Source organism: Amblyomma mixtum, chromosome 6 (assembly GCF_055824585.1).
Source record: "Amblyomma mixtum isolate Tamu chromosome 6, ASM5582458v1, whole genome shotgun sequence".
Taxonomy (NCBI): domain Eukaryota; kingdom Metazoa; phylum Arthropoda; class Arachnida; order Ixodida; family Ixodidae; genus Amblyomma; species Amblyomma mixtum.
In genome coordinates, this window is record NC_143017.1 from 26572653 (window position 1) to 26599510 (window position 26858).

General features: G+C 48.6%; 1 pseudogene across 1 annotated transcript; it reads right to left on the bottom strand.

Moving 5' to 3' along the window:
- Window positions 1-17860: 17860 nt before the first annotated feature.
- On the bottom strand, window positions 17861-21414 carry LOC149338461 (uncharacterized; annotated as a pseudogene). The gene is made up of 2 exons (XR_016283447.1): window positions 20955-21414; window positions 17861-20783 (listed from the first exon to the last, which is right to left on the bottom strand). The product of XR_016283447.1 is annotated as an uncharacterized LOC149338461 (transcript).
- Window positions 21415-26858: the final 5444 nt, after the last annotated feature.

Sequence of the window (26858 nt, forward strand, 5' to 3'; positions counted from 1 at the left end):
CCTGCCCCTTCCCCTTTCCATCGCACTGGGACCGTCATGCACGTGTCGTTGAGCAAATATCCAAGAATATATTACTACACCGCGTTGCTGGAGTCCGCAAATTCATGTGCCTCGTGATCTCGCGATAAACGCCGTGCCCGCCGCTCGTCAGACGCGCGCTGCTGCAAAACATGGTATGGCTGAGTCTTAAGCAGAATCGATTCGGTTCAGTAAGGTGAAAGGTTATGTAAGAATCTGTTCGAAGACTAGGCATGCGTCGGGGCTTCTTTTATTTTTTGCTTACCGTTTCAGTGAGCGCAGCGGTTGCGTTCAATTTCTCGAGCATCGTGTTTCCGATCGGCGCCTCAATTAATCGATCTTGACTTGCACATCGCAAGCCAAGAAGGCTGACGGACTGTAAACGAACCCTTTTCGTAGACACAGACGAGGGACAAGGGACCGGGCTGCGGACCGGTCACCTACGTAGAGTCGACCATGCATGGCCCTGTCCACGACAGCATTCCACACAGCGGGCCGAAATAGCGCATGACAGTTCGGGCCGGGAGGGTCCTGCGGATTCGCGAAATGCTCGTAGGACGCTCGCTCCCATCTTTTTGTGAAAACTGTTTACAATGGCTTCGTCTAGCTAGAACAACTTTAAAAAACAGCAGTTGCTAACATTGGGCCGCGGTCTGCGGCGTCCTTTATTACTCCGCTGGCCAACCGTAACTGTAAACGAAATCAGTTTTTTAGTGCTTGAACATATATGAAGCAATCCACATATGTTAAAATACTAGAGCTTATAATTTTTTTCTTGTGATAAGCTTCTTGTTTACGTAGCAAACGTTTAAGCAGCGTACTACTTTTTTGTCGAAGATGCAGGGGATCAGAACCGCGTCTTGCTTGATGTCAGCCCAGACAACATAACTACGTCCTCATGACGTCCTGGGGATATATTTTTGAGGATATTGCGTTTTCCTGAGGATCTACTGATCCGCAACAAGTGCTCAATTAGTCCTGTTGTCCGGCCACAGTATGTTCTCAGGACATCCTCAAATTGCCTCTCAAGGACCCTCTTCGTCTGTTTTCAGGACGTCAGATGACGATTTAGCCTAGAGAATATGGGTTATAACTGCTTTAATTACTGTTTAGGCAGCGTGCAGAACTCGGGATTGTGAAACACCTTTCTTTTGCTTGTTTATCTTGAATTCAGGCAAACAAAGTTTGCAAAAATTTCGCCACGCTCAGCAGTTGACTGCTTCGTTCACCACATTTGTTTGGTACCAACAGGTTGTTCTACATATTTTCATACAGCGACTACTATAACTTTCTCGAGATGAACTCTGCCGCCTGAATAGAAAACCCACCCAGACGAGTGGCCCAAAAAGTCCAACCCCATTGGTAGCTCGCAGTACATAAGAATTTTTTTTTTCAGTTACAATGGTTTCCTTCATTATATTGCAACTGAACACAATAGTCTTTTAATAAACCTGCAGTTTATGAGTAACGAAAGCTGAGTTCGAGATGTGGAGCTGGTTTTACTTGAGTTAAATTCCACAATATTGTCCCACGAGGACCTATTTGTAAAACATTTGAGGAATTTTCATCATCGAGTCGTCCACTAAATTACAAACTGAGGACATTCTCATCAGGACATTTGGACGCGTGATGTACGCGAAAAGTACTTGTCTTTTTCGGGATGAGGACGTTTTAAGGCGAAAGCCTTTAATGGCTCATACTCGCGGCCATGACTCTGTTCATCCGTCCGTTACCTCTGAAGTGAAAGTCGTATCTAGTAATTAGCAGTCACAAGTAATGACTAACTAGTCATTAACCAATCATGACTAGTTAGTCACGACTGGTTAGTCGCTAGTCATTACTGGTTAGTCATGACTAGTTCATCATTAACCAGCCATGTCTATGTAGTCTTTAACCAGTCATAACTAGTTAGTCATATTACTAGCCAATCCAAGTCACCCCATAGCCGCCTCGTGTGTGCTTACGGTGCTTACAGCCGTCGTCTCGTTGGTGGCACGGCTTTCGCCTCACGCCCTTTAGATCGTTAAAGTGCACTCTGAAATTTTTGAGGTGTCGAGCCGGAATTTTTGCGGGTTCGGTTCGGATTCATGCCTTTCGGGTGCAGTTCCGGGTTCGGCTCCGGAGCGGCATTCCGTTCCGGATTGCATCGAACCGGTTCAAACGGTTTCAAACGGGTTCAAACTATAAAAACTTCTGAACGTGGATGGTTTTTAATCAACCTTATTATGCTGTTCACTTTTCTGTGTGGTATCAGTATATAAAATAAAAACAGCAAAATTTGCTCAATGCGAGATATCTGCTGCAAGAATGACAAATTTACGGCAAGAGCCGCGAAATAAAATTAACTCGAAGTTAGTTTTCACCGACGTCATAACGGCCGCCATCTCTGGGTCTGAAAAGCTCAACGAAAGGCTCGGCGCTTTGTTAACCCTCCCATCGCCAACCGGTTCCCGCGTACACTGTGGAAGCTAGCCACAGTGCCCAAAGATGGCGTCCGTGACGTCACGTGAAAACTATACGCTATATAATATACCTGATGAGGTATATATAAGAATAAGAGCTCGCGAATTTTGCACCGGCAAAACCCTTCAGCTTCAGGAGTTTCGGAGACCCCGTCGCGCGAGTAATCGGTCTCTCCTGTAGCTTGTGTCAGTCAGGAATCGCTCAGGATCCCCGCATGCGCCCACTATGACAGGAAGATGTCCTCTATCGGCAGGTATACAGAGACCTTTCCGTCACCGCAAAATCGACTTGCCAGTCCTTCCCCACCCCCTCCCCCAGCACACTTTTAACATGCATCTCAAGAGCTTACCAAACATATTTTAGTTACATCACCTGTTCTACATAGCCTTTGTAACTCGCCTTCAAAAACACAGCTAATCGTGGCTTTTTGTTAGTACAGTGCAAAATTAAGATCTTGGCCTACTGTGTCGTCGCCAGCATTACTGTGATAAAATAATATGATAAAAAAATGTAGGTTTGGATTTGTTGGGATCGTGTCTGCGTAAATTTGCGACATCTTTGCGACGTTGCGTTGTGACACTGTTGCAAGTGCTGCATTGTGCGAGGAAGAACGTAAATGTGAATCTACGAAGTTGGCCGAGTAGCATAAGGCGTCAGTAAACGAAGTTTCCCTGTTGCGCCGCCCCAGCTGGCTCGAATCCTACCCGGGGTTAGAGTATGGTAGTTGTTTTCTTTACTGCGTCCGCCTGTACGTGTGCACATCCGCGCACTCACTGGTGAAAAATTTACAGGCGGTTGCGATCGTCGGTAGTTCGAGTGCAACTCTTCACACGCCGCCTGTGTGTGTGCGTAACACGCCAACTGGCAGCTGGCGTGTTACGCAGCTGTAGCCACCCTCCGGGATATTTCCGTGGCAGCCACCTTCCAGGTGGCCAGGGGGGAGGGGGGGGTCGTTATGGGGTTTCAGCTGTTTAATTGCCTTGATGTTTATTTGCAAGATGTTTATTTGCCTTGTTTGGCGCATTATATAGTGTCACTTTTGCTTACATACGTAGATTTAATGGAGACATATGTTTATTTAAATATCTTGTTGCGAGGTTTTGTGTATACATACAGTGTTTCCAGTGACACGTTTTTGTCCTTTATCAAGTTGTGTCATCGCATTTCTAATACTCCATTTTATCTTTGCACTTCTAATGTATTTATTTCGCAGAATTCCTCGTTTATACATGTCTTCGCTGTTTCGACTAAAATTTCGGTGCATGACCGGTGACAGCTGCTGCCGCGCAGTGCACTGGAACGAAGGAAAGCGTCACTGAGATTTTTCTCTGGCCGTTGCATATGTACAAAAATGTAAAGGTTCTTGAACGACAGATTCATTAAAATATTTGTCCTCTACTTGCTCATTTCATGCCCTTTACGTTTTTCATATAAGCGGCATGCACTGCTTTGCTGGTTTCGGACTGATATAGTTCTAGACTTGGTGTGATATTTTCTTTACTCATTAAATACGCAAAAACATGGAAGAATTGGTATCAGTTATGTATGCCACAATTTTTTAGACATGCGAATACATCCTTTTATTTAAAAAATGCATATTTCACTTGACTACACAGTGCTTAGCGTTATCTATTACACAATGACATTGTGAATGGCAATGCAGTTTATTGATGCGCTTGATCCCTCCACAAATTCTATGAGGAGGCCGCGCTGCAACATGAGCCCCCCACCTGAAAAAAATTTCTGGCTACGCCACTGCAGGTCTACGGACGAGGAACGCAGGAACGGGCGCATCCCAGTGAACCACAAATATCCATTCGACGTACCGGAAAGATCGAAACGTCATGTCCTAAAAGCGGCGTCCATTAGACGTGCATCGTAAGGATCACCGGTACGTTTGGATGCGCTAGACGTCTATAGGACGTCAATAATATGATTGTTTTTTTTTTTAATCTAGAGCACGTCCACGAAGCATGGACACTATAGATGCCTAATATATGATCTCGTGTATGTCCACCAAGCGTGAACAATAGATGTGCAAAGTATGTTACTGTCCACCAAACGCGGACATTGGACGCGCCATATATCTTCGGCGGTTTTAGTGCCACATTCAAACATATAAGAAAAGCCTGAATCCTAAGATGTGCTCCATGGAATTAATTTATTAGTTTTCTTCCATCGGCAATTACTCAGAGCTTTTTGGCCATAATGCAAAACATTGATAATGCGAAACATTGCCATCGTTTGTGATGTAACCAAGACGTAGTGGCGGTTCTGTGACCTGTTGACCTTGAGCTACTTGAGCAGCGCGCGAGACGCATGCAGATTACACTCACGTACGTGCTACGCCTTCGATCTCGGCGCTCGCGCACACTTTTCGTTTCCTAAACTTAATTACTGCTTAATTATTGGCTTCAGTGATTCTATGAAAGCCTGTCTGCAGACTGCCTCCCCTCCTACTTAGGTAGTTATAGTGACAGGTACCAGCAGTCGGCACTAACTCCTTGGATCGGCAGAGGCTTAACGATCCCTAACAGTGTCTGAAACAAGATGCACTCTAAGTTGCTTAGAATTGTAAGTGACTAGAGCTATGCGACAAGTCTGTCAAGAATTGTAGAAAGAGTGCTTGTGAACATCTGAAGCTGAAAAAGAGTCACAGCATATTCTCATTTTCTTTATTATGACATTTTTACCACCCTGTGCTAGATTTATTTGTTATAACTTTTCTGATGCAGATATTCTAAATAAAAAGCACTGATGCTAAGTAACTTGTCATTGTTTTTTAAAATGGTGCAGTTCTATTACAAAGGTCATTAATTTTTCCTTCCTTGCTTCAGTGCACACACTATTGATTGCAAGCACCTGCTGTATTGCTGTAAGAGGGCTGTATTATGCTTCAGCAGCTCTCGATTGCTGCTCTGGAACGCTGGCTATGTAGCTTTTGTGGCCATCCAGTGGATGCGACAAATATCCAACTGCGAGGTCTAGTGCACATCCATTACTAGGGGTAAAGAAGCACTTTTGGTGATCTATAGAATATCTTCAGTGTGTTCCATGGACAAATTAGGATATCCATTAGAAGAACATTATATGATCATAGATATCCCCTCGATGCGTCCATTTGAAAGTTTATACCCCTTTACTTCTATTCTTGAGTTCTTGTTAAACATCTTACCCCCACAACACTGAGTGTTTACGTTTGTATTATGGTTGCTTGCCTTATTGTGCTTTAGACTGTTCAACTTATGCCCTTCATGTTATAATCCCATATGGGATTGACAGTATGTACCAATAAATAAATAAAATAAATAAATAAAATATCCAACCATTTGATCTAATGCACATCCTATGCTAGAGGTACCGATGCATTTCTGATGATCTATGGAACATCTCCGGTGATATAAGAAGTACACAATATCAAGCACTAGGCATTCTTAGGATGTTCAAAGGACATAAGTGGTTATCTGGGATAAGAGCTGCGCTCTGAAATGCCGTCGCCAAAGTGCTGTACGAAAGAACGCCAACAAGCAGCAGCCTCTCGTATCAGACACAAACAACCCGAAGTAAGGGTTCTCGCACAGCTTCCGCCCTCACCGTTCGATCATGTTCCTACGGGGCACTCGCTGTAAAAAACGTACTACGTCCGCAGCTATTGACGAAAATGGCGCTGACTCGCAAGCTTCCGTTACACTACACATAGCTCACGCCGAAAGTAGAACATTGGGCAGCCGTCACCGTAGCTCGGTTGGTAGAGCACGGGACGCGAAATTCGGAGCTCGTGGGTTCGTATTATAGCTGTGCACGGGCCGCAAATTTCAGCCCGCGCCCCGCCCGAGCCCTACAATACTGACGGAGGCCCGGCCCGGCCCGACACTGAAGAAACCTAAGCCCGCCCGAGCCCGGCCCGAGTCAAGGCCCGGCCCGGGCCCGGCCCGACCTGCAAAACTGAAATTGAAGTGACGATCAAACAGAAAGAGATAATTTAAGGAAAATCAGTTTATTTCAATGTTTTTAAAATACTCGGCTCTCATGGTCTAGATGAAAATTAGTGAGTATATGCAAACACGGCGCATGTAGAGAGTTATCACTTCAAGTTATGTAAAAACAACAAATCGTCCATTGATGACTGCTTGAGGCAAGTGCGGTGCTCCTGCATAATGAACCCAGCAGCGCTGAAATTTCTCTCGCTGCTTGAACTGTAGCCGGAATGGCTAACACTTTCTTGGCAAGAAGAGAAAGCTTTGGGTACGTCGCTGCCTTGCTTCTCCAAAACTGTGATAGCTCAAACTCTGAGCCAAGTACTCGCTCAGCTCGTCTCTTTCGGCACTCCGATTGCTGATTTCGTCGCTCCACTCGCTGAACAAATCCATGCACGGCTTTTTCGCAGGAGGTTGTTCTTGCATAGTTTCCGGCAACTGCTGTGGTGTCGACGCGCCGAGCTCTCGTATGCGCCCGTACACTTCATCGCGCTCCTCGGCGGAAAGCATCCTAAGGTGCCACACGAGCGAGAGTCCTGTGGTCCCGTACATGTGAAAATGACCCCCCCCCCCCCCCCCCCCCCCACACATCTCTCCCACCCGGCCCCCGTCAACGCCTGGCGGAGGGTACTTTTGCGAGTGCCCTCGGTTCGACACACCTCACCTTCCTTTGTGCAGTGTCATTTGGGCTCGTGAGACCACTCATGTGGAGATTACTTTCGAACCTTGCAACAGTAGGGCGGCTAGAGCCACGCAGGAGCAATCGCGATCGCGAAGCCTGGCCGGCCCGTCCGAGACAAATATACCGTGGCCCGAGCCCGGCCCGGGCCCGGGTGAATAGACTTCCACAAGGCCCGAGCCCGGCCCGCGGGCCGTGCCGGGTACGGGCTTTCGGGCCGGCCCGAGCCCGTGCACAGCTCTAGTTCGGATCCCACCGGTGGCTGTGTTAATCAATTATCTAAAAAAATTACGACCTTATTAGGCTCCCGTTGATGAGCACCACAAATTGCTTTAAAAAATACATCCACTATGCTGCTTGGTTTCGGTGACTATGGCTTCTGTCATGTGCGGCAGCGAAAGGCAGAGATATAAGCCTCCTGTCAGAGAATTCAAGATCCTGAAGTCCGAGAACAGCGTGGCGAAGCTGCTAGCGATAGGCATTTATTTGTTTTTATAAGCAGAACAACTTCAGCGCATCGGCATAACACAAAATCATTTCATCGCAGTTAGATTTCATTTGAGTAGCATCTTTCTTGGCGTAACCATTATCGTATGTCAGCGAGCGCATGTACTTCCGCACTCCATATTTGTGTGATCGATATTTACTTATTTTTTCTAAGTATCCCTACCACTGCTATAAGCCAGCATTTGCTTGTTTATTTCCGTCGCGTGCAACACAGAATGTTCGGACTCTTGAAAAAAAAAACGCCAATTTATGCTTTTTCTGTTTTGTAATAATAGCATATTAACGTCTGGGTTGCTCAAAGTGCGCTCTCATCGCACAGCACACGCACGTTTTTGCATTACGCCGCCGTCGAAGTGTGGCCTCGCCACCGGTATCGAACCCACGACCTCGGCATCAGCAGCCGAGCACCACAGCCACTAGCCATCGTGAGAGGTCGTATTCAATATATGCGGCCTGAGGCAAGAAATGCCCCCGAAAGTAAATGTTGCGCAACTTAGGTCGTTGCACGTTAGAAGTTTCACATATTTATAGTGCACAACACAAAGGGAAGCCGTTGTCGCGCGATGCTTTATGAGTAGGGCCCGGAAATTTAGGCACTAAAGAACCCCGAAATAGGCAGGCATCTAGGCTCTAAAAAACACTGAAATAGGCTCTATAAAGCAAAAATAGGCGCTTTGAATAATACTCTTTATTCAGAAGTACAAGATTTATAAGTCAAGCATGGAGCGTACGGAGTCCTCAACTGAAGCAATAAAGCACATTCTCAGGTTTTCGAGCGTGAAGCACCTTCGGTTTTCGCTAAGCATAGTTGTGTACCTTAAAAGGCTTCTTTGGAGATCGCATGAACTTAGTGGCGCGAACCTAAAACGTGAGAGTTGATAAAGGCTTAGGCCTTCAGGTGATGTGCCCGTATCGTCTCCGGGTAGAAAGACTCTGATTTGGGAAATTGTTTCTAGGCATCTATTTTTTTTTTCTACCAATTGTTGCATCATCGTAGAAGCAGTGGCGCCCTTTTCTTCCATTCCCCGAAGTGCTACGGTACTTCTGCCACTACCTTCAGCGATTCATCCATTGAGAGTCCAGCCTTTTCCAGCTTTGTCATTCTTTCCGTCAATGTTGAGAAGATTGCACTAATGTATCTCAGGTCTCTGTCCAAACTCGCCTCTTGCTACACTTCGAGATAAACACTTCGTTACACTACGTTCAAGTTACAATTCGAGAAAAACGTTCGGCGAGACCTGCGCCTTTTGTGCGTGCATCGGCGCGTGCCTTTCACCATACATAGGCATATGTCTCAAAATTGAAAACGTCACCGAGGACCGAAGTGCCGGATTTAGGCATTTATAGGCAAAAATTGTGGTTAAATAGGTAGAATTTCCTAAAAAGTGACAAAAAGGCAGGCAAGGGCAAAAATCCCTCGTTCAGGCATTTATAGGCATTTTTAGGCAAATGCCTAAATTTCCGGGCCCTATTTATGAGTTAGAGCAGCGCCAACAATTCGATTAAAGCTGTGCGTAAGCATGTGAAAGGGGGATACTGTTAAACCCAAGATTTCACATCAATCTGGCGTACAATGCTTTAGAATTACCGATAGCACCAATTGGCTTTCTTCCTATAGTTTTGTTGTCGCATAGACCGGATGCCATTTTCGCACTGCCTAGCGCAGACAGCTTTCGGTGGGTAAACGCGCTGGCACATGTAATTTTGTCTGAAAAAAAATATATACATATATATTGTAACGTGGCGGCCAGCCGAAGAATGGGGCGTGGTGAACCATGAACAAGAGATGATTTAATAGCCGCTGGCCTAGCGCGAGCGCTCCGTCCCGCGCCACTGCCAGCTTCGTCTTCGTCACACACACACACACACACACACACATATATATATATATATATATATATATATATATATATATATTTATATAAACGTAATTCGGTAGACCAGGGTCTGGCCTTCGTCAGACTCAGTGAGTCTGACGAAGGCCAGACCCTGGTCGAAACGTTATAGAATAAAGTTGTTTTTCTACCGTGTGTCAACCGAATTACTTTTATGTTCTATCGGATCCATCCGATCTTCACCCCCTTCTTATACAGGGTGTCCACGTTAACTTTAGCCAAGGGTTAAAATATAAAATATTTGAGGTAGGCCAGGGAAGCCACTTACATGCATTTACCAACCGTCTTGCGCATCATAGGCATTTTTTTTTGTTTTGCAGTTAATTAATTAGCAATAAAGATAATTTTTCTAAATGCGTAAATATTGACTTTAGGCAGCAAATGTAAATAGCAAAGTTGGAGAGCACCTTCAGAAACCCACATTACATTTATTTGCGGTAAAGAAAACCTCATGTGTATTTTTTTTCCGAGCTCCAAAGAAAGCCCGCGAAATACAAAAAAATCACGCGACTAGCGCATTCGCGCGCCACGATTGTGCTGCTCTCAACCCTGGCTTGAGTGAACGAAATCAGCTGCTGGCAAGGCGCGACGACCTCAATGCGCCGGCAGGCCGATATGTCAACGGTGATGGTTGCGGCGCCCGCGCGAGCCAGTCTGAAAGCGTGACAGCGCAAGTTGCAGCGAACACACCGGGCATTGCGAGCTATGACATGGCCAAAGGTGACAAACACAAATTCGGCTAGTTTTATTCGCTACTGAGAGTCAAAAGAACGTTGGGAAGTATTTTACTTATCTTCTTTTGCCTCTGAGTGGCGAATAAAACTCGTCGAATTTCTGTTTGTCACCTTTGACCATGTCATAGCTCACAATGCCCGGCGCGTTCGCTGCAACTTGCACCGTCACGCTTGCAGACTGGCTCGCGCGGGCGCCGCAACCACCGTTGACATATCGGCCTGCCGGCGCATTGAGCTCGTCGCGCCTTACCAGCAGCTGATTTCGTCCACTCAGGCCACGGTTGAGAGCAGCACAATCGTGGCGCGCGAATGCGCTAGTCACGTGATTTTTTTGTATTTCGCGGGCTCTCTTTGGAGCTCGGAAAAAAGATACACGTGAGGTTTTCTTTACCGCAAATAAATGGAATTGGCGTTTCTGAAGGTGCTCTCCAACTTTGCTATTCACATTTGCTGTCTAAAGTCAATATTTACGCATTTAGAAAAATTATCTTAATTGCTAAATAATTAATTGCAAAATAAAAAATTGCCTATGATGCGCAAGCCGGTTGGTAGATGTAAGTAATTGGTTTCCCTGGCCCTACCTCAAATGTTTTATTTTTTAACCCTTGGCTAAAGTTAGCGAGGACACCATATATATATATATATATATATATATATATATATATATATATATATATATATTGTAACGGGGGGTTTATTACGAGGTACTGGGGCGACGGGAATGGCAACGGCAGCAGTCCGGGATCAGGTCGGCGAAAGGCACACAAGCGTAGCGCTGGCCAAAGACTCTCGACAGCACTGTCACCTCGTCTTCGTCTTTGCAAACCATCAGACGCATCTTCTTTAGCCTTGTCGCCCCGGGGACAAGAGGAGCCATCCTGGCGACTTAGGATGATGGCAAGACGGCGGGGTCGTAGTAGGGCTTGAGGCGCTGGACATGAACGGTCTCCCGTCCTCGGCGGCGGAGATCAGGAGACGGCGTGAGGGTTTCCACGACATAATTAACCGGAGAGGTGCGCTCCAGTACACGGTAGGGACCATGGTACTTTGCCAGAAATTTTGAGGAGAGACCGGGAGTGCCTGAAGGGATCCAGAGCCACACAAGTGCTCCAGAAGAATAGTTCGGTGAGGTTTGGTCTTGGTCGATGCGGGAGCGCTGGCGATACTGGGTGTCAGTCGTGAGTGAGCGGGCGATTTGGCGGCAGGCTTCGGCGTGTTGCGCGGCTTCGGAAACGGGCCGATATTCAGATTCATCAGGGTGGTAAGGGAGAATTGTGTCGATAGTAGCAGAGGGTTGGCGGCCGTAAAGTAGGAAGAAAGGAGAGAAGCCGGTGGTGGACTGCGTAGCGGTATTGTACGCATAAGTAACGTACGGAAGGACTAGATCCCAATTCGTGTGATCAGAAGCGACGTACTTGGAGAGCATGTCTCCGAGGGTTCGGTTAAATCGTTCAGTGAGGCCATTGGTCTGCGGATGATAGGCGGTGGTAGTTCGGTGAATCGTGTTGCACTCTTTGAGAAGCGCCTTCACCACCTCAGATAAGAACACGCGGCCTCGGTCACTGAGCAGTTCACGAGGTGCACCGTGACGAAGGATGAATCGGTGCAAAATGAAGGAGGCAACGTCCGTCGCTGTGGCAGCCGGAAGGGCAGCAGTTTCGGCATATCGGGTAAGGTGATCCACCGCTACAATAGCCCAACGGTTGCCGGCTGCAGTGTAGGGAAGCGGACCGTATAAATCAATGCCAACGCGGTCGAATGGGCGTGGAGGGCATGGTAACGGCTGCAGCTCAGCAGCAAAACGATGGGGAGGTGTCTTGCGACGTTGGCAGGGAATGCAGGAGCGTACGTACTTCATGATGAAGGTGTACATTCCGCGCCAGTAGTAGCGCAGCCGTATGCGGGTATAGGTCTTGAAAACGCCCGCGTGACCACTGTGGGGGGCAGCATGGAAATATGCGCATATCTCCGAGCGTAAGTGACGTGGAATAACGAGCAGCCACTTGCGACCTTCGGAGCTGTAGTTACGGCGATAAAGTAGGTTGTCACGAATCGCAAAATGGGCAGCTTGGCGGCGGATCGCACGTGACGGGGAAGCAGCTGTTGGGTTGGCGAGAAAGTCGAGTAGGGAAGCGATCCACGGATCCATGCGTTGCGCTGAAGGCATGTCGCTGAGACGAAGCAAGGGCAGAGAAGCGCCGGAGGTGGAAAAGGTGGAAAGGCTGGCGATCTCGGCTGGAAGGGGACAGCGTGACAGTGCATCGGCGTCTTGATGCTTGCGGCCGGTGCGATACACGATGCGGATATCATATTCTTGCAAGCGAAGGGCCCATCTAGCGAGGCGGCCGGAGGGGTCTTTCAGGTTGCAAAGCCAACAGAGAGCATGGTGGTCGGTCACAACGTCAAAAGGGCGCCCATAGATGTACGGTCGAAACTTCGCGAGGGCCCATACAATCGCCAAACACTCCTTTTCAGTTACGGAGTAATTGCGTTCTGCTGGTGTGAGTGTGCGGCTAGCATAAGCAACGACGTATTCGTCAAAGCCAGGTTTTCGTTGGGCGAGGACAGCGCCGAGGCCAACACCGCTGGCGTCCGTGTGCACTTCGGTAGGAGCGGCCGAGTCGAAATGGCGCAGAATGGGCGGCGCCGTGAGGAGACGGCGCAAGGTGTTGTATGCGTCGTCGCACGCTGGAGACCACAGTGATAAATCCGCACTTCCAGACAGCAGTTGAGTCAAAGGCGCAGCAATGGACGCAAAGTTGCGAATAAATCGGCGGAAATACGAGCACAAACCCAGGAAGCTGCGCAGGTCTTTGATGGAGGTAGGCTTGGGAAAGTCAACCACAGCACGAAGTTTCGTTGGGTCGGGACTGACACCTTGCTTGGAGACAACATGACCTAAGATGGTTAATTGACGGGCGGCAAAACGGCATTTTTTTAAGTTCAGCTGCAGGCCGGCGTCAGAGAGGCAGGTCAAGACGTGCTTCAAACGGGAGAGGTGGGTGTCAAAGTCCGGGGAAAAGACCACAATGTCGTCGAGGTAGCAAAGGCATGTCTTCCACTTAAGCCCGCGCAAAATGGTGTCCATCATCCTCTCAAAAGTCGCGGGGGCGTTACAAAGCCCGAAGGGCATCACTGTAAATTCATACAAGCCATCCGGTGTCACAAAGGCGGTTTTGGGGCGATCGGCTTCTTTCATAGGAACTTGCCAGTACCCGGAACGCAAATCGAGGGAGGAAAAGAGTTCGGCCCCTTGCAAACAGTCCAGAGCGTCGTCTATGCGTGGGAGGGGATAGACATCTTTGCGCGTAATCTTATTAAGGCGGCGGTAATCTACACAGAAGCGTATGGAGCCATCCTTCTTTTTGACGAGCACCACAGGCGACGCCCATGGGCTGCTTGACGGCTGAATGACGCCGCTCTGGAGCATCTTGTCGACTTGGTCTTCAATAACTTGGCGCTCGGCGACAGACACACGATAGGGACGTTGTCGCAGCGGTGCGTGGTCACCTGTGTCGATGGCATGGGTGACAGTGGAAGTTTGGCCCAAGGAACTTTGATGTGAGTCAAATGAGGAGCGAAACTGATTAAGTAAAGTGAGAAGCTGTGCCCTTTGCGGCGCTGGAAGGTTGTCGTCGATGGAGCGAAGGAATGCTTCGGTTGAGGAGGGATCGGGCGCAGCGGTAGGTGGGCTGAGTGCGGCTATGGAGAGGTGCGGCGCGTCGTCCGCCTCTTCGCGGATGAGCAGAGACGCGAATGGCTGTACAGTGCCGAGACATTCACCTAGGCGCAAGGCGTTGGGGAACGAAAATGGGTTAGACACGAACAGTACGGAGAGGCCAGCGGATATAGTCAGTACGGCGTATGGCAGAGGCAGGCACTTGCGGTGCAGAAAAATAGAGGACGGAGTGAAGAGAACAGTGTCGTCGCGAAGAGGGCCGCAAGAAAGGGGTACGAGGACAGAAGAGCAGGGAGGCAGGTCAATGTCTTCGGCAACGAGGGCCTTAACACAGGCACCAGAAGGGGGGGCAGTGTCCAAGACAGCTTCGGGCAGGTGAGAGAACTCGATTTCAGCTCGAGCACAATCGATGATAGCAGCATGGCGCGATAGGAAATCCCATCCCAGGATAACAGCATGAGAACAGCAGGGCAATACGACGAATTCGACGGCATAGATGGTCCCCTGGATGACAACGCGAGCGGTACACGCTGCTGACGGCTGGATGTTCTGAGCGCTGGCAGTGCGCAGTGAGAGTCCAGCAATTGGCGTCCTTACTTTTCTTAAAGAACTACACAGCTTTGCGTCCATGACGGAAACGGCAGCACCAGTGTCGACAAGCGCCATGACAGAAACGCCGTCGACGGAAATTTCAATGAGGTTAGCGGCTGACGGATGAGGCCTTTCGAAGTTCGTTGTGGACGCAGTTCTCGCCTCAGGAACTGCGGCGCCTAGTTTTCCTCCTGGTTAGCGGTGGGGCTACGTCGCATAGGCGAGATAGACCGGCGTCGTGGAGAAGAGGGCCGGCGGCTGGAGAGGGTAGAACGGTCCGGCGAGAAAGTACGACTTTGCGGCGGCGCAGCTGGCACAGAGTACTGACTCGGTGGAGGCCAGTACCCAGGAGCTTGGGGAGGAATTTCCGCGTCCGGGAGACGACGGCGGCAATGCCGAGATACATGACCTGGGAGACCACAAAAGAAGCAAATCGGCCGATTGTCCGTTGTGCGCCAATAATCGCTGACCCTTGGAGTAGGTCGACGGTAAGCCACTGGCCCTCGCAAATGCGCCGGAGGCGCATTATAGATTTGCGGCTGCGGTCTTGCTACGACATCGGCATACGTCACTGGAGCCGCGACAGGAGGCGGTCTCGCGACGGCTTCGGCATATGTGAGCGGAGCCGCCACAGGTTGTGGTCTGGCGACAACGTCAGCGTATGTCAGCGGAACCGTGACAGGTGGTGACGGATGGGCCGGTGGAAGAGCCTCAGCAATTTGTTCTTGAATTGTATGTCGGAGGGCTGGAGCCAGATATGATGGTCGGTCGTGAGCGCTCGGCAGAAAGGAAAGTTGACGTGCCACTTCTTCCCGCACGAAGTCTTTAATCTGCTGTAGCAGCGATGGGTCAGGAGCAGACGTGAGCCCAGCGAGCGACTCAACCTGCTGTGGCCGCTGGCGTGTCAGAATCCTCTGCTTGCGCAACTGCTCAAAGCTTTGACAGAGCGTGACAACTTCAGCAACGGTACGCAAGTCGCGCGCTAGAAGCATCTGAAAAGCGTCGTCGTCGATGCCTTTCAAGATGTGTTGGATCTTGTCGGCTTCCGACATACGAGCATTGACCCGCTTGCACAAGTCGACGACATCCTCAATGTAGCTAGTGAAGCTTTCACTAGCCTGCTGAGATCGTTCGCGCAATCGCTGTTCGGCTCGGAGTTGCCTGACAGCCGGCCGACCAAATACTTCGGAAAATTTAGTCTTAAAGGTGGACCAGGTTTGAATATCTGCCTCATGGTTGCGATACCAGAGGTTAGCCACACCGGCGAGGTAAAAGATGACGTTGTTTAGCTTCGTCACATCGTCCCATTTGTTGTATACGCTCACCCGCTCGTACGATGTGAGCCAATCTTCAACATCGTTCTCGTCGGTGCCGCTGAAAATGGTCGGGTCCCGTTGACGAAGGGAGCCGGCACAGATGACAGCCTGGCCCACTTGTACGGCCTGGTGTTGGACGTCCTCAGGCATCTTGCGCGTCGGGAGAGCACGACTACGGAGCTCCAGGGCCGATGTTTTTACCCCGACTCCTCCACCAAATGTAACGGGGGGTTTATTACGAGGTACTGGGGCGACGGGAATGGCAACGGCAGCAGTCCGGGATCAGGTCGGCGAAAGGCACACAAGCGTAGCGCTGGCCAAAGACTCTCGACAGCACTGTCACCTCGTCTTCGTCTTTGCAAACCATCAGACGCATCTTCTTTAGCCTTACAATATATATATATATACATATATATATATATTCTGTGTTGGAAAAAGTGCGGCTGAACCGAGTCCCGAACCGGTTTGGAACGGTTCCTTTGAATCGTTCAGGTCCAGGTTCAATTCCGAGATGGCAAAAAAAAATTGGGCTCGGTTCAGTTCCAGTTCCGGGAAAAAATACGGGTTCGGTTCCGCTTTCGGGTTAGGGTTCGGTTCCGGTTCCACACCCTGGTGCTAGCACACTAAAAATGAAGCGGACACACAAGCTCCGCCTTGAAGGGGCCACGACAGCTTATTTTCGCGCATACCCTGCTTATTGCATTTAATTTCCAACACGTTAAACTACAATCCCCCTAAGTTTCAGTTGATTCTGTGCGGTAGATATTTTTAAAACGAATTTTTTTCGTTTCATGCGAGCTGCTTTCTGGTCTGGCAACCTCTGATTGATGACGTCACAAGGGCATACCCGCCCCGCGTCGTCTGCTGCGCGCTGTTCGCTGCGTTGAGGTAAAGCCCGTTGAGGTAGTTGAGGTGCTTGCTCGCACACAGTGGACGGCGGTTGCTCGAAAAGTTTTTTTTTAGCTTAGCGAAACAAAATGCATTTTCCGTGTTTTCTTTTCGGAAACCTTCAGCTTAGTACGCGAGCTATGTGAAAAACGGCACGTGCCATGCATGCCTTCGCCGATGTGCGCCGTGAACAGCGTGGCGATCTGTCGCTGGCTGTTCTTGCCCGCTATTCGTCGGCTCGATAAATACTCAAATTATCACAAGGTGGCACTAGAGTAAGCTTACGGCATGAAAGGAGCAGAGAAAAGTGCCAAATGTGACTGCCTCCCTGCTACGTGTGTGTGTGTGTGTGTGTGTGCGCGTGCGTGTGCGTGCGCGCGCGCGCGTGTGTGTGTGTGTGTGCGTGTGTGTGTGTGTGTGCGTGTGTGTGTCGAACATACGTACATTTCTTTCGGCAGTACCAAGCAGCTAACAGAAGCTAACAAAGACCCGAATGATTCACTGCCCGCACCGACGAATAGTCGCCGCCACCTAAATGAGTGCTTCAAGATAGCAGTGCATCATTTAGCATTTACTCTGCCTGCGTTAAGTCCGCCAGGAATGCTACGATTACGATTACTTCAGCACCGCGCTGAGGTTGTTTACATAGCTGTGCTCTACCAGTATCGTTTGCTTGGCATAACGCAAGGTGGGCTCTCCATATCTTAAATATTATCTGTTCTTGCTCAGAAATTGTAGTTTGACTTGTTTACACACTACGATAACACTGCAATAAGAGCAGATGATGCTATCGCCTGCTTGGGAAACGCTTCACGTACGTACGGCGCTTCTTGCTAATTGTATCTTCTTCCTCCTATGTCACCAATACTTGATTTTAAATCGCTTTACACCTTGCATTAATGAAAAGTCAAATTTGTTGTCCACAGTCGACGCCGACGACTGCTGCCGGCTGCCGACCTTCAACGCACATCCTCTGCAGACCGGGTCACATCGGCACTTCTCCCTTACTGCACGGGGCGTCCTGCGATGCAGGTAGTCGTCGCGTTGAAGCAACACCACCTAGACGAACTTAAGGCCTCAGTGCTCCTCCAGTGACGTCACAAGGATGGGGCCTCACCGGTTTTTCCGAGGAGCATGCATGTTTCTTTTTTACTGCGCGAGGATATGAGGCGGCAGCACAGTTGGCTGCAAAAGATTGTTTTTACTCCAGTTGAGACATCAGTGGAGAGATTTACAGGTACAAAACATTTATTTACATTTCGATTATTGTAACACTGTTCTTGATGCGGAATAATATATACATTTAAAAGTCACCAGCAACAAACAAACAAACAAACAAACAACTTTTCACTTCCTTGAAAGCGTTGCAGCTTTTCTTTCCTTAGCCTTAGCATTTGCATCGGCTACATCATCGTTGAGCTTGCGGCAGAAGTTTTTGAGCAGAATGTTAGTACTGCTCCACAACACATGCTTCAACAGAAGCTCAACTGTGTGCCCATCTTCGCAGGTGTCAAAATCTGATGACTCTTGATCTGCAAGCAGCTGTAATGTGAGTTCGGTGACTAGACGGCGCTGGTTCGGGCTCCCCAAGAACTCCGCTTTCTTGGACACTTGCTCAACAACAACATAGTTGTGGGTTACAGCATTTACAGCAAACAACGCTGGGAAAATGAGGCCACCTCGGTCTATATCTTTCACCAAGTGATAGTACTTTTGAGCTGCAGAGACAGTGATAGTCTTGCCGACTGTCAATGCTGCCCGACATTTCATGCAGTTTAATTTCTTAAGAGTCGCGTAGACTGCATATCCTGCCACGTACACCAGGACGGGGATAATGTCTTGTATTTTTGACAAGGCATCTCTCGTAACTACAACGTTGCAGTTAGGATGCGGTGTTTCTATCTGCTTTCGCAGATCTTCCCATTGCTCATCGAAGGAGCTATTCGTTCCGCAAGCACTTGCGATTGTGGGCAAAGTATTTTGCAGCCGTAATTTAGTTTCGCTCTCGTAAACTTGCCTAATAGAAACATGATATTGGGAGCCAGCAAGTTGCCTGTATTTCCCGAAGCGGTCCTCTAAGCTGTCCGTCTGGAACTTGCCGAGCAGGACGTATGAAAGCTGCAGTTCATCGAAGCAATACCTGCTGACTTCAACCAGTGCATGGGTTGTTTGATGCAGAGAAGCATGGGTTTCCTTTGTGAGCACCCCGCTGTCCAGATTCTTCTCTTTCCAAGAATCAAGCCAGTCCAAAATTTTGTAGAGGAAAGCCACCTTCATGTCATCCTCCGAAGGAAAAACTGGCTCTTGAAGTCGGTCATTCAGTCGTTCTCCTTTCCATGGGGTTTTAACATTCACAACCTTCCACCACTTCGCTATAACCTCAATGAAACTCGCTGTATCTTCAGGAAAGAGTAAGCTGTGTTTTTCTCCAAGAGCACGAAGCGCTGGTGGCAGGGAGTCATTAAAAATCTGCAAGGCAAACTTCACATTCTGCCGCTCAAGGCTAGACGGGTACAAGGCTTTTCTAGAGAGCGAGTAACCGTACCTCAAAAGCTGATCACTCTCCAGCTTGTAAGCTTCTCTGATTGTAGCAAACGATTCTGTGCGCATGCGTGGAGGCTGGTTGGAATTTTCATTGAAGTCAGGAAAATAAAAGCATAGTTGGTCGTTTTTTTGGTTGAGCCAATTATTTCGGATGCATTTGAGTATATGCACTGGATCAATTACAAAAAAGAGAGGTCTCGATGGGTCAGAGGGGTGCGGATATAAAATTGCATTTATTGGCGGCGTTGTAAACTGAGACATTGCCTTTCTGTTCACAGAATGATTGTCACTGACTACACATAAAACTCTGTAGCCAATGTTTTCTAGCCCACATATCACATCTTTCAGTAAATTGTGCAGAAACTCCCCATTGGCTTTGTGCACTGGCACAATGTGGGCCACTTCCTTGAAAGGGCATGCGACGCTCTGTATCATGAAGACGAAAGCACTGGTAGCGGCTTCCGATGAATTCAGTGCTGCACCAGTTATATTGCCCCCTTTGTAATCAAAATAAGGTTTAATATGGACTTCATCGACCATCAAGGTAACGAAGCGCTGGCGATCATCGAGTTCCGAGATCCTCTTTGTAACATAATTCAGGAACGTCAGACTATGATGTTCCAGTCTTGGGTTCATACCAAATGACGAACATATCGACCGAATGGTCATAGGGTGGGGCAGGGTGACATATCCATAGCTGCGGATGTATTTATATGCGTGCGGTGATACCGTAAAAAGAATGCAGCAATAAACCATGAATTCAACGGAGTACCGTCTCCGCCCCTTCTTCAAAAAAAAAAAGCAGGTTCAGCTGCTCGCTAAGGAATTCTATTGCTTTGGCTTTGTCGTCGGCTGGTGTCGTGGAAAACTTGTTCAGCAGCAGACGAATAGTGTCGCCGATGTCTTCGTTTGCATCGCCAGAATTTGAATTTAAGCCCTTGTCCCAATTCTCAACGTTTTGGAGGAGTTCTATAATTTCTCTTTTGCTTCTGGCTGCACTCGGAATAGGCAAGTTAGGGCCCAGTCTTGTGAGCGGCTTCTTCACAAAGAACAATGTGATACTGAGGTCTGATTTTATTACAATTGAATATTTAACCCATGGAGCTTCGTCCTCTATGATGTGCACCAACATGAGACGCTCACTGGCCTCAATTACATGTCAGAACTGTGACTTAGGGCTTCTGACTTCGCTAGCAAGGTCCCTTAAGGTGGTGATTTTGTCCGCTTCCTTGGCATTGCGAAATGTCTGAATTGACTCAGAAATTCCTCTTTGCATTGAAGCAGCTTCCAGGCGTGTTCGCTTCGCCTCTGGCTCCTCTCTTAAAGTCTTTGTGCTTGATAGGTAACTAGGGCAGCCTGGAAATAATGATGGAATTGCACCTGACCGAAGGCGCAAATGCGATAACTCTGCTGTCGTCACTCGACCTGTAGCATCGTCGACATATGACGCCTCTCGCACGATGTCGTCGTCTGTGAAGTGATGCTCACAGACCTAAAAAAGAAATATTTGTCTAATATAAGTAACAGCCTGCTACAAATAAGAACTCGTGATCAAATATTAAATACACATTTAGAAGGTACCCAAAACGTTTTGCAAGTTTGGCGGTGCTACAATTAAAAGCTACAAAAGAGGACGAATGGAAAAAAATTATTCATCTCCTACCCTGGAATGCTCAGAAGGGACGAAGTTTTTCCGTGGAATGGCACGTATCCATGATTGCTGCAGCGCTTTATCTTGCGGGAACTTAAACACATGAACCTTTGGTCCCGTTTTATAGTTACCTCGGCACTGAGGCACACAACATTTGTTCGTCATTTTTGCGTTAATGTCGAAGCGTCATCACATCACTCGCGCACAGAAGAAATAGACGGCAGCCAAATAAGCCGTGAACACACCATCGGACACGAAAGGCGACTGACCGCTCCTGCCGGAGCCACGTGCAGTGGCTTCCCGATTCCCGTCTAGGAATTCAAGGAAGGCATGCTTGGGGCAGACCGGTTTCTCGCGCCCCGTCGCGACTTCCACGGCTAGGGTGCCTCGATGCGCGCCCGCTCTAGAGGAGCAGAGCCGCGTCGCGACACCGGCCTCATCCTTGTGACGTTGCTGTGACGTCAGCTCTCAGCGCAGAGGGTTGAAGTCACTGTAGCCAAAACTACGCTCGAAGGCTATTTGCATGCGCGAGCTGTGAATTCACCCTCCGCAATCGCCGAAATCGCGCACACGAATCCTGCGGACTCGATAGGCCTCGTCACAAAAGGTGCAAGGCCGGCGGTCTGCCGTCCACCGAAATTAAGAATCTGGCAAACGTTCACCGATACGCGCGGTCGTTGGTCGTGCTGGCGTCGGTTCCAGCGGCGTCGGTTCCAGCGGCGTGCTGGCGTCCGTTCCAAGAGGATCGGGCATTTCGCATCATTTGTTAGTAAATGTGGGAGGTGATAAATATGCCCATTTCGCGACAACTGTGTACTTCAATGCGTGTGAACGAAAATCTCCCGCTCTCGGAACTCTTACATAGCAGCGCAAAAAACGAGGACCAAAGTGAACGAGGAGACACAACACAAGCGCAGTGTTGTGTCTCGTTCGCTTTGGTCCTCGTTTTTTGCGCTGCTAAGTATGAATCCACACCAACTAGTCCAACTTTCTGTCTCAGAACTCTCTTTAAAGGCGAATGACACCAGGCGAATGAACCTTGCTGCCGTTTACTTTTTCACGGTATTCGGCTTTCTTAACGCCATTGCCACAGTCTGATTGAGAGAGTACACATATGTGCTACTTATGAAGGGTGTAGGTGTTCTTGATTAAATGCGTTTTTATTAAGTTTTTCAGCCCTAATGCATGCGTTAATTAAAGGTAACACTGTTGAAATGAACGGCCACGCAACGACAAAGGCACAAGAAGAAGGACAACACATGCGCACTCTAACAACTGTTTATTAGACGGAAAAGAGGCGCACTTATGATCCTCAGCTCAAGCATGTGACACAGCGCATTATCGCTCCGAACAGAGCCAGTGACAGGAAATCGGCATGAAAACAAGACAGCATACATGTAATTTCAGGACCCTTTTTAAACCGAGCGTATGAAGTACTAGCGGCACTAGCTGCTCATAAATAGGTTTTGAAATCAAACACAGGAATAAAAAAAAATCTCAGCAAAAACGTAGTGTCATACATTAGAAAACAAAAGCACACAACATAAAAGCACCAGAACAACCAACCAAGCACAGACAATCTAGTGCGCACAATGCTAGACATGGAACAAAAGTTTCTCGAGCAGTACATGCTTTTTCGTACATTTCTGCCTTCGCCTTGCTTCAGTCGTTCGTAATGTAGCTGTGAGCGTTGCTGCGGACGAAAAAACCCATTATGAGCTCGTTCCGGGCCAGAAAAGACACGGCACCGTCTTCGTCGGCGAAGGAGAAAGATAAAAAAAAAAAAAAACGAGAGGCCCGCGGTAGTTTAACAAACCTTCGACATTTAATATAACAAAATTATGAACATTCAAAACAAACCAAACAGAGCAGTTGCTTCATTTACCTTAGCATTCGTTTCCTTTGCGAACTGTGTTCGTCCTTTTCGGGCCAACGCAAATTTCCGACGTGTATATTTGCACTCGGCAACAGAGGACATGCAAAATCCCGCGCGCTCTACGGCTACAGACGAAATACAAAGAACAATTCAGAAGACACAAGCCACCTATATGAAATTACAGTCGATATGCGACACTGCGTACCATTGAAAATGATCCAAACGCGACGATTTTCCAGTTGTTTACAGCAGGGTGTCGAGCCGGAATTTTTTCGGGTTCGGTTCGGGTTCGGGTTCACGCCTTTCGGGTTCAGTTCCGGGTTCGGCTCCAGAGCAACATTCCGTTCCGGTTCGAACCGGTTCGGACCGTATCGAACCGGTTCAAACGGGTTCAAACGGGTTCGGGACAAAAAAAAAAGTTACGTGGTTTACTTTTCTCTGGTATATGAAATAAAAAATGCCCAAATTTGTTTAATGCCAGATGTTCTCACTTGACACATTTTATTTATTGCCCGCGGCAAAAAGACGAACTTACGGCAAGAGGCGGAAAATGAAATCAACTCGAAATTAATGTAAATCGGCTATGTATACGCTATAATCCATCTTATGAGGTATAAGGCGAAAAGCCGGTGGATTTTGGATCTATAAAACACTCCATCTTGATCAGTTTCGGAGACCCCGTCGCGCGAGTAATAAGTCTCTCCTGAAGCTTGAGTCAGTCGGGAATATCTCGCTCGCTGCGTATTACGCAGGCGCCGACATGACCGTAGCGCGCGACCTCTGCGTTCCCGCGCACTACTGAGAAACGAAACTGTCATGTATCGGCATATATACATACAGACACATACCTTTCCGTCACCCCAAAACCGATTTGCCGGTATCCCCCCCCCCCCCCCCCCCCCCTTTACTACATGTAAGGTACGAGAATATGCGAAACCTTTCCACCACACATCCACAGCTCAACGAGAGCCTCGTGGAAGCACTGGCCCTCCCCAACATCCAGAGCTTATAAAACATATTTTATTAAAGCACCTCTTCGACATTGTCTTTGTTTATTGGGGTTTAACGTCCCAAAGCTACTCAGGCTACGAGGAACGCCGACATTGTATTTGTGACTCACGTTATATATCTCGAGTCCCGATAGCTCAGTATCTTCAAAAACACAGCTAATCGTGTCTTCTCGCTACTACAGTAAGAAATTACGAGTTTGACTTATTATAATGACGTCGAGCTCTCTTGTTCTGCTAAATATAGTATAATAGTATAGCACGCCCGCGCGTGCGTGCGTGCGTGCGTGCGTGCGTGCGTGCGTGCGTGCATGGGGGGGGGGGGGGGCGCACATCCGGGCACTCATTGGCAAAAGGGCACCGTCACCAACGTTCACCCATCCCTCCATCACCGACCGGTACCCTACGCCGGCTCAGTGGTTATGGCGCTCGGCTGCTGACCCGAAAGACGTGGGTTCGATTCGGGCCGCAGCGGTCGAGTTTCAATGGAGGCGAAATTCTAGAGGCCCGTGTACTGTGCGATGTCAGTCCACGTTAAAGAACCCCAGGTGGTCGAAATTTCCGGAACCCTTCACTACGGCGTCTCTCATAGCCGGAGTAGCTTTGGGACTTTAAAATCCATAAACCCTCCAACATATAAGTAGCCGAGGTGGATTCTTGTAAATGCTCAACATATGCAGTCGCCCATGCGTTATACAAAAAAAAAAAAAACGCCACAGTCATAGGCTTCCTGTCGTCTCAAATACCAAGAACCGTAAGTATCACAGCGAGAAGTAGATATAAGCCGCCAGACAGAGAATGACATATCGAGCAGTCCGAGAACAGAGTGATGAAACCGCCCACAAGCGATTGGCATCAATTTTTTTTATAAGCAAAACAAGTTTGGTTTATGGTTATGGTTTATGGGGGTTTAACGTCCCAAAGCGACTCTCAGGCTATGAGGGACGCCGTAGTGAAGGGCTCCGGAAATTTTGATCACCTGGAGTTCTTTACCGTGCACTGACAACGCACAGTACACGGGCCTCTAGAATTTCGCCTTCATCGAAATTGGACCTCTATAGCCGAGATCGAAGAATTCCTACGAATCGGCATAACGAAATCATTTCATCGCAGTTACATTTCATTGCAGTAGCATCATTCGGGGTGTAATCACTATCGCATGCCAGCGAGCGCACGCATTTCCGTACTGACCCTTTGTGTAATCGGTATTTAATTTTTTTCTTATCCCTCCATCGCTGCCAAGAGCCCGCCTTTCCTTGCTTATTTCCGTCGGGTGCAAAAAAGAATATTCCGATTCTTAACAAACAAGCTGTGCCAATTTACACATCCTTCGTTTGTTAATAATAGTATTAATATTTCGGGTTTAACGTGTCGAATAGACACGGGGGCTATAGGATAGACAGTGCTGTGGAGGACTCCAGATTAGCTTAGACCAACTGGGGTTTTTCGATGTGCGACAGCGCTCGCGCGTTTTTGCATTTCGCTGCCATCCAAATGAGCCCGTCCGAGGCCAGGATCGAACCCGCAACCTTAGAATCAGCAGCCGAGCTCCACACCTACTGAACCATTTTTTTTTATTGCACAACTGACCCATCGTGAGGGGTTTTATTTATCTCCTGCTGTCTGAGACAACGAACGCCTACAAAAGTAAATGTTGCACTATGTAAGGAGATAGCGCCACCCAGCGGCGTTCGTGAGGAGAAGACAAAGCACGAGGAGCGCGTGCTGAGGGGTACGCCGGGACAGGTCGAACAGGATTACGGGGCAGAGAAGAGAAGAGCGCGGTGGACGACGGACGTGGACGAGTTCTGCTGGCTCCCCGAGTTCCGGGCTTGGGCCTTAGCCGCAGACGTCCGGGATACCAGACCTGGGAACCGTGCCGGGAGCCCACGAACGCTGCCGCTGCGGTAGTCTTGCATCGGCGTTTGGAACGCCAAGAGACTCCTTGACTACCCGACACGCAGCCAGTCCTCGCCGCTCGTTGCTCAAATAAGACAAGTAGTGTGAACTTTCCTCTTTGACTCTTTTTCCTGCATTTATCATAAGCACTTTGTTCTGTTCCCCCGTGTGTTTTTCCCGTGCGTTCCTGCCTTGTTCTCTTGTTCCTTTCCTTTCTTCTCGCTCATATTGTAATTGGTTCCCTTTCCGTTAAAAGCCGCCTCGTTTATTGTTTGTACTTTGGTGTTTGTTGAAAATAAGACCTGCAATCTCTCACAGAGTCCTCACAAATTTGGCGTCCACTACGACAGGACAGGACGAGGTCGGTTTTTATCTATTCGCCTGTTGTGTTAATTTAGGAACAATATGAGCGCTTCAGATTTGGTTACTTTAGGCGAGCGCATGGGCTTGTGCGGCGCGGAGTTACGAGCGTGGGTGGAGGACGAGCTTCGTAAGGCACGGGAAGAGAGAGCCGCTGAGCGTGAAGCTGCGAAGCAGAAATTGGAGTTAGAGCGAGAAGCTACGAAGCAGAAATTGGAATTAGAGGCACGGAATGTAGAGGCTGAGCGAGAGGCTGCGAAGGAACGCTTGGAGTTAGAAGCGCGGAACTTGCAGCTACAAATAAGGCTCATGGAGGGTGGCGCAAATCTTCCGAGTGACCGTGGAGAGCGTAGCGTCTCATCGACCAGCTCCATTAACCCGCACAGCCTCATACCACAGTTCAATGAAGCGCGGGATGACCTCGATGCCTACTTAAAGAGATTTGAGCATGTGGCCACGGGGCAGGGTTGGCCAAAAGAAAAGTGGGCAACGGCGTTGAGCTTGTGCCTTGGTGGCGAAGCACTTAGGGTCTTCGGTCGGCTCTCGCCTGAGGATTCCGTGGATTATGACAAAGCGAAGCTTGCCTTGCTTCAGAGGTTTAGGTTCACCGCGGAAGGATACCGAGAGAAGTTTCGCCAGAGCAAGCCCCAGGATGGAGAAACGGCCTCGCAATATGCTGCCAGGTTGTTTAGCTTCTTTGACCGTTGGGTCGAGATGCGGGGTGAAGGCCGCACTTTTGAGGTGGTTCGCGAGATGGTCGTGAGCGAACAATTT